The 14,996-nt window shown below is 45.9% G+C and overlaps 1 protein-coding gene and 1 long non-coding RNA gene across 2 annotated transcripts in view; both read right to left on the minus strand.

The window, feature by feature from the left end:
- The window catches only part of LOC120997016 (perlwapin-like), a 136,607-nt gene that overhangs the window by 112,002 nt on the left and 9,609 nt on the right, over positions 1-14,996 (minus strand). The window lies entirely within an intron of this gene.
- Positions 2,040-3,635, minus strand: LOC120997040. Its single transcript, XR_005778050.1, has 2 exons — positions 2,541-3,635; positions 2,040-2,448 (listed from the first exon to the last, which is right to left on the minus strand). It is a non-coding gene; the product is annotated as an uncharacterized LOC120997040 (long non-coding RNA).

The raw sequence follows: 14,996 nt of genomic DNA on the forward strand, positions 1-14,996 counted from the left end.
TTTTTACAAAGTACACATCATTGTGATTTGTACGGTGTAAAAAAATAAAATAAAATTGTCATTAGGAATATATGGCGCTATATTCAATGAATGCAATGTGTTTTATATTCGTAATGTCGAATATTATTATTTTATTTTTATTTTTTTAACAGTAGACATCAATGATGCAGCCAGTGATTAGCTGAACCTGCATTTCCAGCCTTTTCCTGTGTTTCAAGCCAGGACCATGACTGCGGAGCATTATGGAGCAGAAGAATATCAGTATGGCAGCGGAGGGGGAACTATGAGGTGAGTAACACCTATATTTTTATTTTTAACTCATCCGATTCCTGACTATTAAAAAAATATGTATTTCCCCAGAAAACATTTTTCGCCCTATAGGAGTTTTAGGCTACTTTCACACTTGCGTTCGGGGTTCCGCTTGTGAGATCCGTTTCATGGCTCTCACAAGCGGCCCAAAACGGATCAGTTCAGCCCCAATGCATTCTGAATGGATAAGGATCCGTTCAGAATGCATCAGTTTGGCTCCGTTCCGCCTCCATTCCGCTCTGTTCGCCTGACGATGCGGAGCCTAACGGATCCGTCCTGACTAAGGCTTCATGCACACGACCGTTCTGTTTTTTGCTATCCGCAAAAAATGGAAGCCACCCGTGTGCCCTCCACAATTTGCGCAACGGAACAGGCGGCCCATTGTAGACATGCCTATTCTTGTCTGCAAAATGGACAAGAATAGGACATGCTATATTTTTTGGGTGGGGCCACGGAACGAAGCAACGGATGCGGACAGCTCAACAACGGATGCGGACCACAACAACGGTCTTGTTCATGAGGCCTTACAATGTAAGTCAATGGGGACGGATCCGTTTTAACTGACACAATATGGCACAATAGAAAACAGATCCGTCTCCCATTGACTTTCAATCTAAGTCAGGACGGATCCATTTTGACTTAGACTTTTTTTTTAAAGAATAATGCAAACAGATCCGTTCTGAATGGATACAAGCGTTTGCATTATTGGTGCGGATCCGTCTGTGCAGATACAAGACTGATCCGCACCGAATGCAGGTGTGAAAGTCTTAGCTTGTGGGCGAATATGTAGAAGATAGTATATTCTACATATTCGCCCACGAGCTAAAAGTCAGGATGGATCAGTGTTCGGCGCTATATTACTATATATTCTTTTTTTAGAATATTCAAAATATTTTTAAAAAAAATAATGTTTAGCAATATAGCGAATATTAAAAAAAACTAATATAGAGCAATATAGCTAATATATAGTGCTACTGTATATTCGTTTTTTTGAATATTCTTCATTTTTTTTCCATCTGAAAACATGATTCCTCCATGCTTCTTGCTTGTGGGCCAATAAGCCTGAAGCAGGGAGGAATCATGATGAATATTCTAAAAAAACAATATATAGCAATAGTGCAATATATTCGTTTTTTTGAATATTCGTAATTTTCTTCCATCTGAAGTGAACACGACTATTGGCTGTTGTGAGATCGTGAAAACTCAGATCCGATGGTATATTCTAACCCTGAGGCTTTCCCATGGTGATGGGAACGTTCCATGCGCACGGCAACGGGCACCGACTGGAGCGGGCTGAAATCCTAGGGAGCCCGGACAGATAAGAACAGTTTTTTTGGGAACCAGACACCCTAAGCAGAGAGGAATCATGTGTACTGTTCACTTCAGATGGATGATGAAAAATGCAGAATATTCGAAAAACTAATACATAGCAATATATTCTAAATATTCGTGAATCATCGAAGTGCAAAAATATTTGCGATTAAAATTCGTTATTCGAATATTCGTGCTCAACACTACTGTAGAACGTAATTACTATATTAGTGATAGAGAAATTTTGGGCATCAAGATGGCCTTCAAGGAGTGGTGTTATCTTCTGGAGGGATCAAGTCACCCAGCTGTGATTTATACTGGTCAATATATATCTTCAATATGCACACTGACTTAACCCAGACAGGATTTTGTATCTCTGCCTGTATGAAAGGATTCTGAACAGATGATCGGACACAATCTCTCATCCCTGCATCTCACCGATTTATTAATAGAAGACGGAGAAGCTAAGCCTGATTACAGAAACTGACTCTGGAACCTCCAGATCTGATGTAAGGAAAGAGTCACATTACAATAAATCAAAATTCTACAGATTTTCTGATCAGAAATTTCTTCCTGCACAACCTATAAATGTGTTAATAAATTTATAAAAGCAAAATGTCACAATTAGTGATAAGCGAAACTGATCATGGCGGTAGAGAACAATAACCCTAATCATTTGCAACGCACAAGACAAGTTTATATGACAGATATATAGAGGCCGATCCATGATCCACTGATCACTGCAGATCTACATTACGAGGAAGCCTATCCTTCTGTGGTTATCCTTGGTCAACACTTTATTTGCCGATAATCTTCCAACCACTCATCCTAGGAGAGATGAAAAAGTCATTTGTAATGTTTATAATATAAACCATTTTTGGTACACACTAATCAGAAGAGTGTTCCCAATGTATTCTGACCTCTACCACTTATTCTTCACACCACCCCAACCTTGTGTCACCCTGGTGCTCAGAAATGGTAGACATTGGCCTTCACAATGACATAGAATGATAAGATTACCCTGTATAACAATAGAAGTAGGAAAAAAAATATGTACGCACTTCACTGTTGCATTTATTTGTGGTGAAAGGGTTTAAGTGGCATCTTTCAGTCCAAAACGAAAAATAGATATGCATTTAACTTCTGCAGTTATTATTATTTCAGTACAAAAGCAAAATATATTCAGCGTTCACTGTTGCAGGTATATGTGGAAAAACATTTAGTGATGTATTTCGGTCGGAAAAAACGATTTGGCTTCAGCGTTCAGCGTTGCATCATCATTTATTTGACCCTTCTTCTGATCTGTCAGAAGGAAGGAAAAATGTGACGCACAATGGATCCTGTCTATGTCCCCAAAATTTTAGGACTTCTAGATTTCCACTATGAGTATACGTGATATGTCTATAAAGTGAAGTGTCCTTTTCCGGATTAATGGCACTGATATTCTCCGTCTGAGTTCCTGTGTTGTTTTGCCCACATATAATTTTGTGCAGGTGCACGACGCCACGTAAATAATGCCACTACTGCGGCAATTAAAGAAGAAATCTCTAATTATATATTCACGTACATCAACTGGGTTCTTACATTTCTTTATTCTCTGAATATATTTACAAAATGTGCAATTGCCACATGGGAAGGAACCCACAATACTAGATTTTAACCAATTTTCACTTTTTGTCTCTCTTGTAGGTAGAAAACGTTTTCCCTGAGGTTCTGACCCTTCTATATGTGACGCTGGGGTATGGTGATAATACCTTCTTCAGTTCTCCATCACTGGTGAGTATTTTCCAATGTTTTCTCAAAATCGTCATTATTTGTTGATGGTTGCAATCATAGCACCTATACGGTACCGATACGGAAAAGGACACTTCACTTTATAGACATATCACGTATACTCATAGTGGAAATCTAGAAGTCCTAAAATTTTGGGGACTGGCTAAAAAATCTAATTGGGACCAAGAAGTGGCAATCTGGACCAGAAGCTTCTCCAGGAAGAAGCAAAATGGATCCATAGATTACAGACCCTTAGCCCTAAAGGCCTGATGGCTGTTGGCATGTTAAATGAAGGCCATGTACGAAAAGCCTGATGGCTTTTCGTACACGGCCTTCATTTAACATGCCAACATTGTACTATTAAGAAAGTAATATAAATACATGATTCCATGAAAATTCATAATAGGGGATCATCTGGACCCTTGTATATTTGCAAAGAAATATATGTCCGCCCAGTAATTCCACAGTTTTGACTGATTCTATTGTTATAGTGTTATCATCTAAGGGTTACAGCAACATACTGTATAATGGAAAGAGGAATTTATATAATAATTACCCCCTAAGAAATAGGTTTGACCGCATAATTAGAACAAAAATAGAGGTGGTGCGTCTAAAATGACTTTAACAGTAGGGATACTGCCAGCAATACACTTATAGTTCCCTATTCCCCCCCCCCCCCCCCCCCCCCCAAGAATCAAAATCATTGGAACATTCGGCTATTGACAGTAAAAAATAATAATTGGTAGACTATTATGCAGAATGTCATGAATATAATAGAGAGAGATTAGCAGCAAGTGACATGGATATTATGCTCATGCTAGCTTGCTTACAGGAGGCCGTTATGTTTTGTTAGTCTAGTGTTATAGATAGAGAAGGACAACAAATCATCTGGAATTAGGGATTGAGAATCCTACCTAGGGTGACAGTGGGACTCACTAAGAGGAGGAGTTTGAGGACTGTCCAGGTTGATGGACGGCTGACAAAATCGGAGGGGGGGAAATACTAACGTCGCAGAACCGGTGACGTATCTAAGAAAGCGGGCGCACAGCATGTGAGTAATGGGACGCGCCGGTAACTGATAGGAAGGCGCACCTCCCACTGTGGAGAATAGTGTTATGACAGGCTATGGTGAGCGGCTGGGCGGAGATTTGCGATGCATAAATAGTGGTCGATGCGAGCGCGTGCACGCTAAGGACCCCACTTCCCCTGACGAAGCCAACATGTCGGGAGGAGCACCATAGTGCAGTGTTAAGTTTTAGGCAGAACACAGTGAGAGAACTAGTTGGAGTTATAGGACCAGTTTCAGACCAGATAGCAACCGACAAATGGCAGGTTGTTAACATTAAATAAGCTTAGGCTTAGCTGACTAGAAATATGAGGCATAGTTAAGAGTGAACTGAATATAGGAGAGATCTCTAAACTCAGTTACTGTGTCGCAATCAACTGGCAACACACAGAACTAGTAATATAAGAGGGACAATATACAAGTTTTGCCAATTGGTGAAAAAATATTGCCAGCTGTTGCAACAAGGTAGAATCTCTTCCAAATCACTAAGTGGCATACATACAGAGTGGGTTTGAACAGTGGAGATGATTGGCACACTGCATACAAGTGGCCACGTATTAGGAACACGGTGTACTGAGTGGTACAGCAAAATCACATATAAAATAAAAATAATTAACTCTCATCTGGCCGATATCCTAGTGCTATGACAAGACAGTGAAAGCCCTTTATCTCTGGTTCAAACTGGATACAAACAACGGCAGGGAACCTAACAGGTCACCTAATGGTCAAGTCCACATTGACGCCTCAAGGCGGGGCGGGAGTGGGACTGTATGACCAATAAACAAACACAGTGTTGAGACCACGGCGGTGTGCCAGAGGTCTAAAAGCATGCCAATAGGCAAAAGCAAAAGGGTGGATCTTACCGGTGGTGGACGTCAGGACCGTCTAGTCCAGTACCCAAGGGGAGGATATTCTCACGCTTGAATACGTCCTCCAGTGGGTTGTTACTTGGTGCAGGAGGGCCACAGGGAAAGTCTGTCCCTGTTAATGCCCTACTTGGCCTGTTGTGCCCTAAGGCAACCTCCTGTCCCCGCAAGGGGTGGCCCCGTCCGGAACCTAACCCTAAATAAATGACCCTAGGTAACCCTGTCAGGGCAGGGGAAGTGGCTTAAACGACCAGGGTGTGTCGTGGAGATGGCAATGGTGAAGAACTAATGTAAAGATATACTCAAAGTCCCTCTACTTCTGGAAGACCCCCTAACTCGTCAGGGGATAAGGGTCTCGAGTAGAGGAGGAGCCCCCACTCCCAGACCAGCTGGATGGTTCTAGCAGATGGAGGGGGAGGGAATAGAGTCAAGGTTGCGCAGACTTAAAAGGATGTATTTAGTCCAAATCAACCCAGATACCTGCAAATGGAAAACAACAAAAAGGATCCATTCAGGTTCAGGACATGGCTGCGACTCTTACTGCTGGCATGTAAAGTTAGTTTACTTACTGTGTCACATGGAGCGCGTTTGGCCTTTACCATGGAGTGCGGCAGGGCAGTGGAGCTTACCGCCAGTCTGCCGGCGTCTGTCAGCGCGACTGAGCGCGCTATTAGGTTTAAATGGAAGGGAAGGGGTGGCTGTGCGCATGCGTGATGGGCGTGGCCGCCGCTCACGTGATGAGATGTATGTCACCTGACGCGGCGGACCATGTACCCCCTAGCGCATGCGCACCTACCATGAGGGCAGCCCATTTGCAGTGCGGCTTCAGCAGCGTCACAGCGCACTCATAGGCGTCACCGCATGAGAGCGTGATCCGGGCGGAGCGCAGCTCCGGCTGTCCAAGAGAGGTAGCAGGAGTGGGAGGGCTCATGATTAAAACATAGCAGCTCCTACAACTACACTCCTGCTGATACTGGGGAGGATAATAGGCATCACCTCCAGTATGGGACCTAGGAGGGGACATTAATGGCAGTCAGACCCCTGGACCTAGATAAGATACATTGACTTTTATGAAAGATGATAATAACCGCTGCTCAATCAGTTGGGTCATTGACTTAAAATAACGCTTGCTGATGACAGATGAGAAAAGAGACAGAGAACAGCCCACAAGTGGGAGGGGTGAATCATCAGAGGGAGAGGGGCATATAGATATAACTTAAATGCCTCATAGTCCACCTGAATTGGTCACCCCAACTAGTACGTAGACAAGAATATTATAGGGTGACGGGAACCAAACCGGGTCACAAAAAACTGTAGCTGACCATTTAAGCCATGGTGGTTGGTAGTTTTCAATTTGAATATCCACCATCACTCTCTCTGGAGGATCCTTTTATCCCAATCCCCCCCTCGTGGTGGCTTCCTGATCACTTTTAGGCCTAAAAATGTGACCCCTGACGCCCGCCCACCATGGGCAGAGTGAACGTGTCTCGCCACTGGGGTATCTCTGTTGTTGCGAATGTCACCCATATGCTCGTCCTATACGTACCCGTAATTTCTTCTGTGGCTCGATTTTGGGGCCCCCAGTGGGATGCAACAGTGTAGTGCGTGTCTCCTGTCGTGCTCTCTGATAGGCCTTTCTCAATGTGTTATCAGTATAACCTCTTGCACGAAAGCGCTTTCTTAACTCATTTGCCTGACGTTTGAACTCCCGTTGTTCCGAGCAGTTGCGTCTAATCCTTAGATATTGGCCGACAGGAATCCCCCGCTTCAATGGGACAGGATGACAGCTGTCCCATCAAAGCAGTGAGTTTGTCGATGTCTCCTTTCGGTATATAGTGGTCTGCAGACCCCCCTTGGTGTCCCTGGATATACAAATGTCCAGGAAAGGGAGATTATTTCGTGCAATGACTGAAGTGAACCTGAGATTGATGGTGTTGTGGTTAAGCTCCTCTACCAACCTCTTGAAGTCATCCTCTGGCCCGCTCCACAGAATGAAAATATCATCTATGTAGCGGGTCCAGAGGACGATGTACTCGGTGTACCAGTTAGGTGAATCGCCGAATACCATGGTCTCTTTCCACCAGCCCAGGAGCAGGTTCGCGTAATATGGCGCGCAGGAGCTGCCCATCGCGGTGCCCCTGAGCTGGTGGTATATCCGACCGTCAAAGAGAAAACAGTTGCTCGTAAGTACAAAATTCAAGAGATGGAGGACCAGCTCGTTATGTGCAGAGAACTGTAGTCCTCTAGCTCTCAGGAAATGTGCGGTGGCTAGGAAACTCTTATCATGAGGAATGGAGGAGTATAGGGCATCGACATCAATTGATGCCAAGAACCAATTGGGTTCTAGATTAAGGTTCTCTAGCTTGGAGAGTAGATGGCCTGTGTCTCTCACATAGGAAGGGAGTGATTGCACAAATGGACCCAGTATACGATCCATATAGATCCAATAGGGCCACTTCCCCTGCCCTGACAGGGTTACCTAGGGTCATTTATTTAGGGTTAGGTTCCGGACGGGGCCACCCCTTGCAGGGACAGGACCCCATGTTAGGAGGTTACCTTAGGGCACAACAGGCCAAGTAGGGCATTAACAGGGACAGACTTTCCCTGTGGCCCTCCTGCACCAAGTAACAACCCACTGGAGGACGTATTCAAGCGTGAGAATATCTTCCCCTTGGGTACTGGACTAGACGGTCCTGACGTCCACCACCGGTAAGATCCACCCTTTTACTTTTGCCTATTGGCATGCTTTTAGACCTCTGGCACACAGCCGTGGTCTCAACACTGTGTTTGTTTATTGGTCATACAGTCCCACTCCCGCCCCGCCTTGAGGTGTCAATGTGGACTTGACCATTAGGTGACCTGTTAACCCAGGTTCCCTGCCGTTGTTTGTACTGTTTGTTTGGTAGGGGTTTCCTCTTCCCAATCCTGGGATCTTAATCATTCTAATAAACGTTAGGTTTTAATACGTTACTGCCCCTTTTTTTCACTCATTTCTTATTACGAGCAGTTTACCCCGGGGGGATGCCCTTGCACCTTCTCCCCTTAGGGACCACACTTCGTATTCTTCAAACTGGATACACATGAGCACAGAAAACTGATCCCTTGCTCCACGTACCTTCATGGGTGATTTACCATGATAGGTATATATATTAACAAACATGGACTGTAACCATATCCCTGAGTTGTTGTTAGTAACAATCAATAGTGCATATCCAAATATATGAGAAGCTAATATAGAATTAGTGAATCACGATTTTAACAATGAATGAATAAAGATGTATTTTAGTATCAGTTAGAGACCCCTAAAGGGATTTTTTGGGTATTTTGACCACATGTTACATTAATACAGGATGTAACTCAGGATCAGTACAGGATAAGTAATGTATGTACACAGCGACTGCACCAGCAGAATAGTGAGTGCAGCTCTGGAATATAATACAGGATGGAACTCAGGATCAGTACAGGATAAGTAATGTAATGTATGTACACAGTGACTGCACCGGCAGAATAGTGAGTGCAGCTCTGGAGTATAATACAAGATGCAACTCAGGATCAGTACAGGATAAGTAATGTAATGTATGTACACAGTGACTGCACCAGCAGAATAGTGAGTGCTGCTCTGGAGTATAATACAGGATGTAACTCAGGATCAGTATAGGATAAGTAATGTATGTACACAGTGACTTCACCAGCAGAATAATGAGTGCAGCTCTGGAGTATAATACAGGATGTAACTCAGGATCAGTACAGGATAAGTAATGTATGTACACAGTGACTGCACCAGCAGAATAGTGAGTGCAGCTCTGGAGTATAATACAGGATGTAACTCAGGATCAGTACAGGATAAGTAATGTAATGTATGTACACAGTGACTGCACCAGCAGAATAGTGAGTGCAGCTCTGGAGTATAATACAGGATGTAACTCAGGATCAGTACAGGGTAAGTAATGTATGTACACAGTGACTGCACCAGCAGAATAGTGAGTGCAGCTCTGGAGGATAATACAGGATGTAACTCAGGATCAGTACAGGATAAGTAATGTAATGTTCCTAATGGCAGTATCCTTCTTTAGATAACATTACTTCTAGGGGCACACTGAATCTTCTTGGTCATACGATGAGGCTCGGAGTGCTCACAGGTCCACAATTTGGAACATAAACTTATTGTATTATTTCCTACTTCTGCCTCCAGTGAAGCTGAATATACCTCTGAGATGTTAAAGCCCATCTGTCAGCAGATCCGTCCCTATGACACCGGCTGACCTGTTACATGTGCACTTGGCAGCTGGAGACATCTGTGTTGGTCCCATGTTCATACGTGTTCGCATTACTGAGAAAAACTATGTTTTAATATGTGCAATTGAGCTTCTAGGAGCAACGGGGGCGTCACCATTACACCTACAGGCTCCGCTCTCTCTTTCACCTGCTGTGCCCTCTGCATTGTGATTGACAGGGCCAGGCAGTATAAATGTCATTACACCTGAGCCAATCAGAGTGCAGGGGGCGCGGCATTTGTAGACAGAGCGGAGCTTCTAGGTGTAACAGCAACACCCCCGTTGCTCCTAGAGGCTCATTTACATATATAAAAACATTATTTTTCTCAGTAATGCCGGCACGTATGAACATGGGACCAACACAGATGTCTTCAGCTGCCAAGTGCACATGTAACAGGTCAGCCGGTGTCATAGGGACAAAACTGCTGACAGATGCTTTTATAGCAGATATTGGCAGGTCAGGTGGAGCCGGTCATTTAACCACATCACTATCCGCCTCCTGCACCAGGTGTCAAATCCTATTAAATAACGTGCTCACCTGTGAAGGGCTTCATGCATGTCGGATCGCACGGATGTTTGCAGCACTTTAGGTTTCCACCGCAGTCACTGTCCGAGTAGCACGCTTTGTTAGGAGGTGGAGAAGCACATCTTACCAATGGATTTGGTGGTGGACATTTTCCAGGTTTCTCTGTAATTAAAGATTTTGATGTGTCACAAACTTTTCATGCAGTTACTGACCTCTTATCAACCAGGTCCAAAACATGAAGAATATCTATCGGCACCCTGGTTGGATTGTCTCCTCCAGAAGAAACCAAGACGATATAACTAGATAATTAGAGATGAGAGAAACAAATTGACTTTAATACCATTTTCTGGAAACATTTGATAATGGATAAGGTGAGTATGTACAGTATTTTTTTTTTACCCTGATTAACCTCTGAAAGGCCTCAATTTTAGTGTCAGATGCCTCAATCAGTGATGAATGCGGCATCTGAGGGGTTCAATGACGGAGGCTCACTGTTCCCCGTCATCGCGATCCTTTGTGAAATTTGTCGAAGCAGCTGAATTGGATTTTTGATATCTTCACTCATCTCTAGTTATAACCATAAAACTAAAATCTGAAGGTCCCTTTTTTCCCCATTTAGGGCAGTAGATGCTCCATGACTTATTCTGTATATGAAGACGAAATAATAAGATTTTCTCGATGTCCGTGTTGATTGCTCCTGCTGCACAGAGGTTTTGTACCTAGACCTAAAAGTGATTAGTATTGGCAGATGTCCACCACCAGGACAGTGACATCTACACATTTATAAGTTTCCTCACTCTGGTTTGTCTGCACACATCCACACCCTTTACCAGGTCTTTATCTCATTCTCCTCTAGTTACATAAGGAATGTCGGAACAAGCACGTGCTGCAGGGTTTCCTTCTAGCTGACAGCTGATCACCGAGGGACCAGTTGTCTGAGATCCTTTTAACATTATTTTTCAAAGAATACAATTCGGAGGACAGTAATAAGTAAAAATGGAGTTGTGTAGGTGGAAAATACATTTAAAAGGGTTCACAGTGGAATTAAAAAAAAAAAGTCCTACCCTCCCACTATGCAAATTTCATTAAAAAACTTCTATTTTCGGGCTGCATAGAGGATTTATATGGGTGTAGAACACTGTGCCTTGTAGTAACACGCATAGGGAGTCTGCTGTGGTAGTGAAATAATACTGTGAGTCAGTATGACATGCAGATGACAGGTGTCGCTCTTAGAATCACTGCACACTTCACTTATTTGGGCAGTCACGGGGATAAAACTGACAAAAATAATGAAGTATGAACTCAGCCTTACAGGTAGCTGTTATCGTCAAGAAGAAGCGCACTCCTTTTACACCATCGTCAGCTGATTCCACATTGATGTCTACAGAACCTATTCAATTACAGGCTTATACATGTAGAGCCCCCCCCCCCCCCCCATGGAGAGGGTGTCAGCAGTAAGGTTGTGTTGACGTCACAGATTATTTTTCCCTTCCTCTGATCAGTGAGAACAATAACCCACAAAAAAACGGATCCTGTCTGTGGAGCATCCGCCTTCACTCGGTCAGCATTTGGTCAGTAATCCATCAGTATTGCTAATGCCAAATAGAAACAGGAGTGGATCCAAAACAGAGATGACACGTGAACGGAATATTTTCATGTCTTCTGTGTTTTGTACCCACTCCTGCTTTTGGCTACCAAATCATAAGCCAATTCTGATAGGACCATACAGGCCTTGCAGCTGCTACATAGACAGGTTCCATTGTGCGTCTCATTTTTCCTTCCTTCTGACAGATCACAAGAAGGGTCAAATAAATGATGATGTCAGCCAGGCCAAAAGCCAAAGTAGTGGCCGAGTCATGAAGTGGGGAGGGTGGGAACAGCAAAAGAAGTCCAAAGAGTGGACCTATGAAATAGTGGTGAGGTGGAACATCAGGAGGAGGCCACAGAGTGGCCCAATGACACAGTCTGGAGTTGAAAGCAGCAGGAGGAGGCCACAAAGTGGCACAATGGCAGTGTGGAGGTGGCGGCAGCAGCATCAGGAGGAGGCCACAGAGTGGCACAATGACAGATTCTTCACTTGGCAGCAGTATGAGGAGGCCTACAAGTGGCACAATAACAGAGTTTGGAGGTGGTGGCAGCTTGAGGAGACCACAGAGTGGCACAATGACCGAGTCTGGAGGTGGCGGCAGCAGCATCAGGAGGACGCCACAGCATGGCCCAACGACAGAGTATGGAGTTGGCAGCAGCATTAGGAGAACACAGAGTGGCACAATGACCGAGTCTGGAGGTGGCAGCAGTATGAGGAGGCCTACAAGTGGCACAATGACAGAGTGTGGAGGTGGCGGCAGCAGCAGCACCAGGAGGAGGCCACAGAGTGGCAAGGTGACAGTGTGGATAAGGCAGCAGCATCAGGATACCAAACAGCAGGGCCGGCCTTAGGTGTTCAGGCGCCCTGTGCGAGCTAACCTTGTGGCGCCCCCCCCTCCAAAAAAAAAAAAAAAACACTGCTTGTTGCTGGCATCATGGCATAGGCTGGCTGACTATCCAACCAAGTAGTTACCAGCCCACACAGGCCGGTGTAATGTCATACTTCCCTACTTCGTGAGATTTCCCTACCTTCGTCACTTCCGGTCGCACCGGACATGACGTGAGGAGGTGTGCAGCACCGCGCAGGCGCACAACAACAGGTTAGGGAAGTTTCACAGCAGAGTGCGCATGCGCCAGGAGCCTCGCCGGCGGTTAGGGTAGGGAAAAACTATGGGCCAGTGCGCAGGCGCAGTGATCCGATGGATGTTCTCAGCTGGACACCGGCCGACATTGCGCATGCACCGGGAGCCTCACCAGCGGTTAGGGAAGGGAAAAATTACGTACAGGCCAGTGCTTTTTCCCTACCCTAACCGCTGGTGAGGCTCCCAGCGCATGCGCAGTGTCGGCCGGTGTCCAGCTGAGAACATCCATCCGATCACCGCACCTGTGCACTGGCCCATAATTTTTCCCTAACCACCGGCGAGGCTCCCAGCGCATGCGCACTCTGCTGTGAAATTTCCCTAACCCGTCGTTGTGCGCAGTGCGCCCCCCCCCAATATAATAAACATTGGCGCAGTGCGCCCTCCCAATATAATAAACATTGGTGGCGCAGTGCGCCCCCCCAACACCCCAGTATAATAAACATTGGTGGCGCAGTGCGCCCCCCCAACACCCCAGTATAATAAACATTGGTGGCGCAGTGCGCCGCCCCCAACACCCCAGTATAATAAACATTGGTGGCGCAGTGCGCCCCCCCAACACCCCAGTATAATAAACATTGGTGGCACAGTGCACCCCCCCTTAATATAATAAACATTGGTGGCGCAGTGCACCCCCCCTCTCAATATAATAAACATTGGTGGTGCAGTGCGCCCCCCTCAATATAATAAACATTGGTGGCGCAGTGGGCAGTGCCAATGAGGGTTAAAAAAATATAAAAATTAACTCACCTCCTCCAATTGATCGTCTTCTGTTCTTTCTTCATGACCTGTCAAAGGACCTGTGGTGACATCACTGTGCTCATCACATGATACATCACATGATCCATCACCATGGTAATGGATCATGTGATGAGCTCAGTGACGTCACCACAGGTCCTGAAGAAACAGGAGACCGGCTGCTACGCGATCAACTGGAGCAGGTGAGTTAATTTTTTTAATTATTTTTTAACCCTCATTGGCACTTCCCACTGAGCCACCAATGTTTCTTATACTGGGGTGTTGGGGGGGGGGGAGGGAGGGGGGCGCACTGTGCCACCAACGTTTATTATACTGGGGGGGGAGGGGGCGCACAGTGCCACCAACGTTTATTATACTAGGGGGGGGAGGGGGTGCACTGTGCCACCAACGTTTATTATACTAGGGGGGGGGGAGGGGGCGCACAGTGCCACCAACGTTTATTATACTAGGGGGGGGGAGGGGGCGCACTGTGCCACCAACGTTTCTTATACAAATACAGGAGGCGGGTGCCGGAATCAAATAGCCGGCACCCGACCTCTATGACAGGGAGCTGCGATCAGCGGCAGTTAACCCCTCAGGTACCGCACCTGAAGGGTTAACTCAACTGCAGCTGATCGCAGCTCCCTTTCACAGAGGTCGGATGTCGGCTATTTGATTCCGGCACCCGCCTCCTGTATTTGTATTTCAGGTCAGTTATCTTCATTGGAGGCGCAGTGGCCACAGCCCCTCCCCTCCTCCTCCTGTCTCTTCTTATTGGCAGCAGCGGGGGCAGCAGGCAGGTCAGACACAAGGGACGGGAGGAGGAATCAGGTCAGACAGGGGAGGGGGAGATGGAGGGGGCGCCCCGAGCGAGAACACAAGTGCAGCCTCGCCTGCCGCATATTACATTGCGAGCTGTCGGCCGCCCAGCGCCCCTGTTGCTATGGGGCCCTGTGCGGCCGCACAGCCCGCACACCCCAAAGGCCGGCCCTGCCAAACAGTGGCAAGGTGACATAGTGTGGATACAGCAACAGCAGCATCAGGATACCACAGAGTGGCAAGTTGACATAGTGTGGATAGGGCAGCGGCATCAGCATCAAAATACCACAGAGTGGAAAGGTGACATAGTGTGGAGATGGCAGTAGCAGCAGCATCAGGATACCACAAAGAGGCAAGGTGACATAGTGTGGAGATGGCAGTAGCAGCAGCATCAGGATACCACAGAGTGGCAAAATGACAGTGTGGATAAGGCAGCAGCAGCATTAGAATACTTAACATTGGCAAGGTGACATACTGTAGTGTGCATACGGCAGCATCAGCATCAGGATACCACAGAGTTGCAAGGTGACAGTGTGGACATGGCAGCAGCAGCTACATCAGGAGACCACAAAGTGACCCGGTGAGAGA

The sequence above is a fragment of the Bufo bufo genome, chromosome 4 (genome assembly GCF_905171765.1).
Source record: "Bufo bufo chromosome 4, aBufBuf1.1, whole genome shotgun sequence".
In the NCBI taxonomy this organism is placed as follows: Eukaryota; Metazoa; Chordata; class Amphibia; order Anura; family Bufonidae; genus Bufo; species Bufo bufo.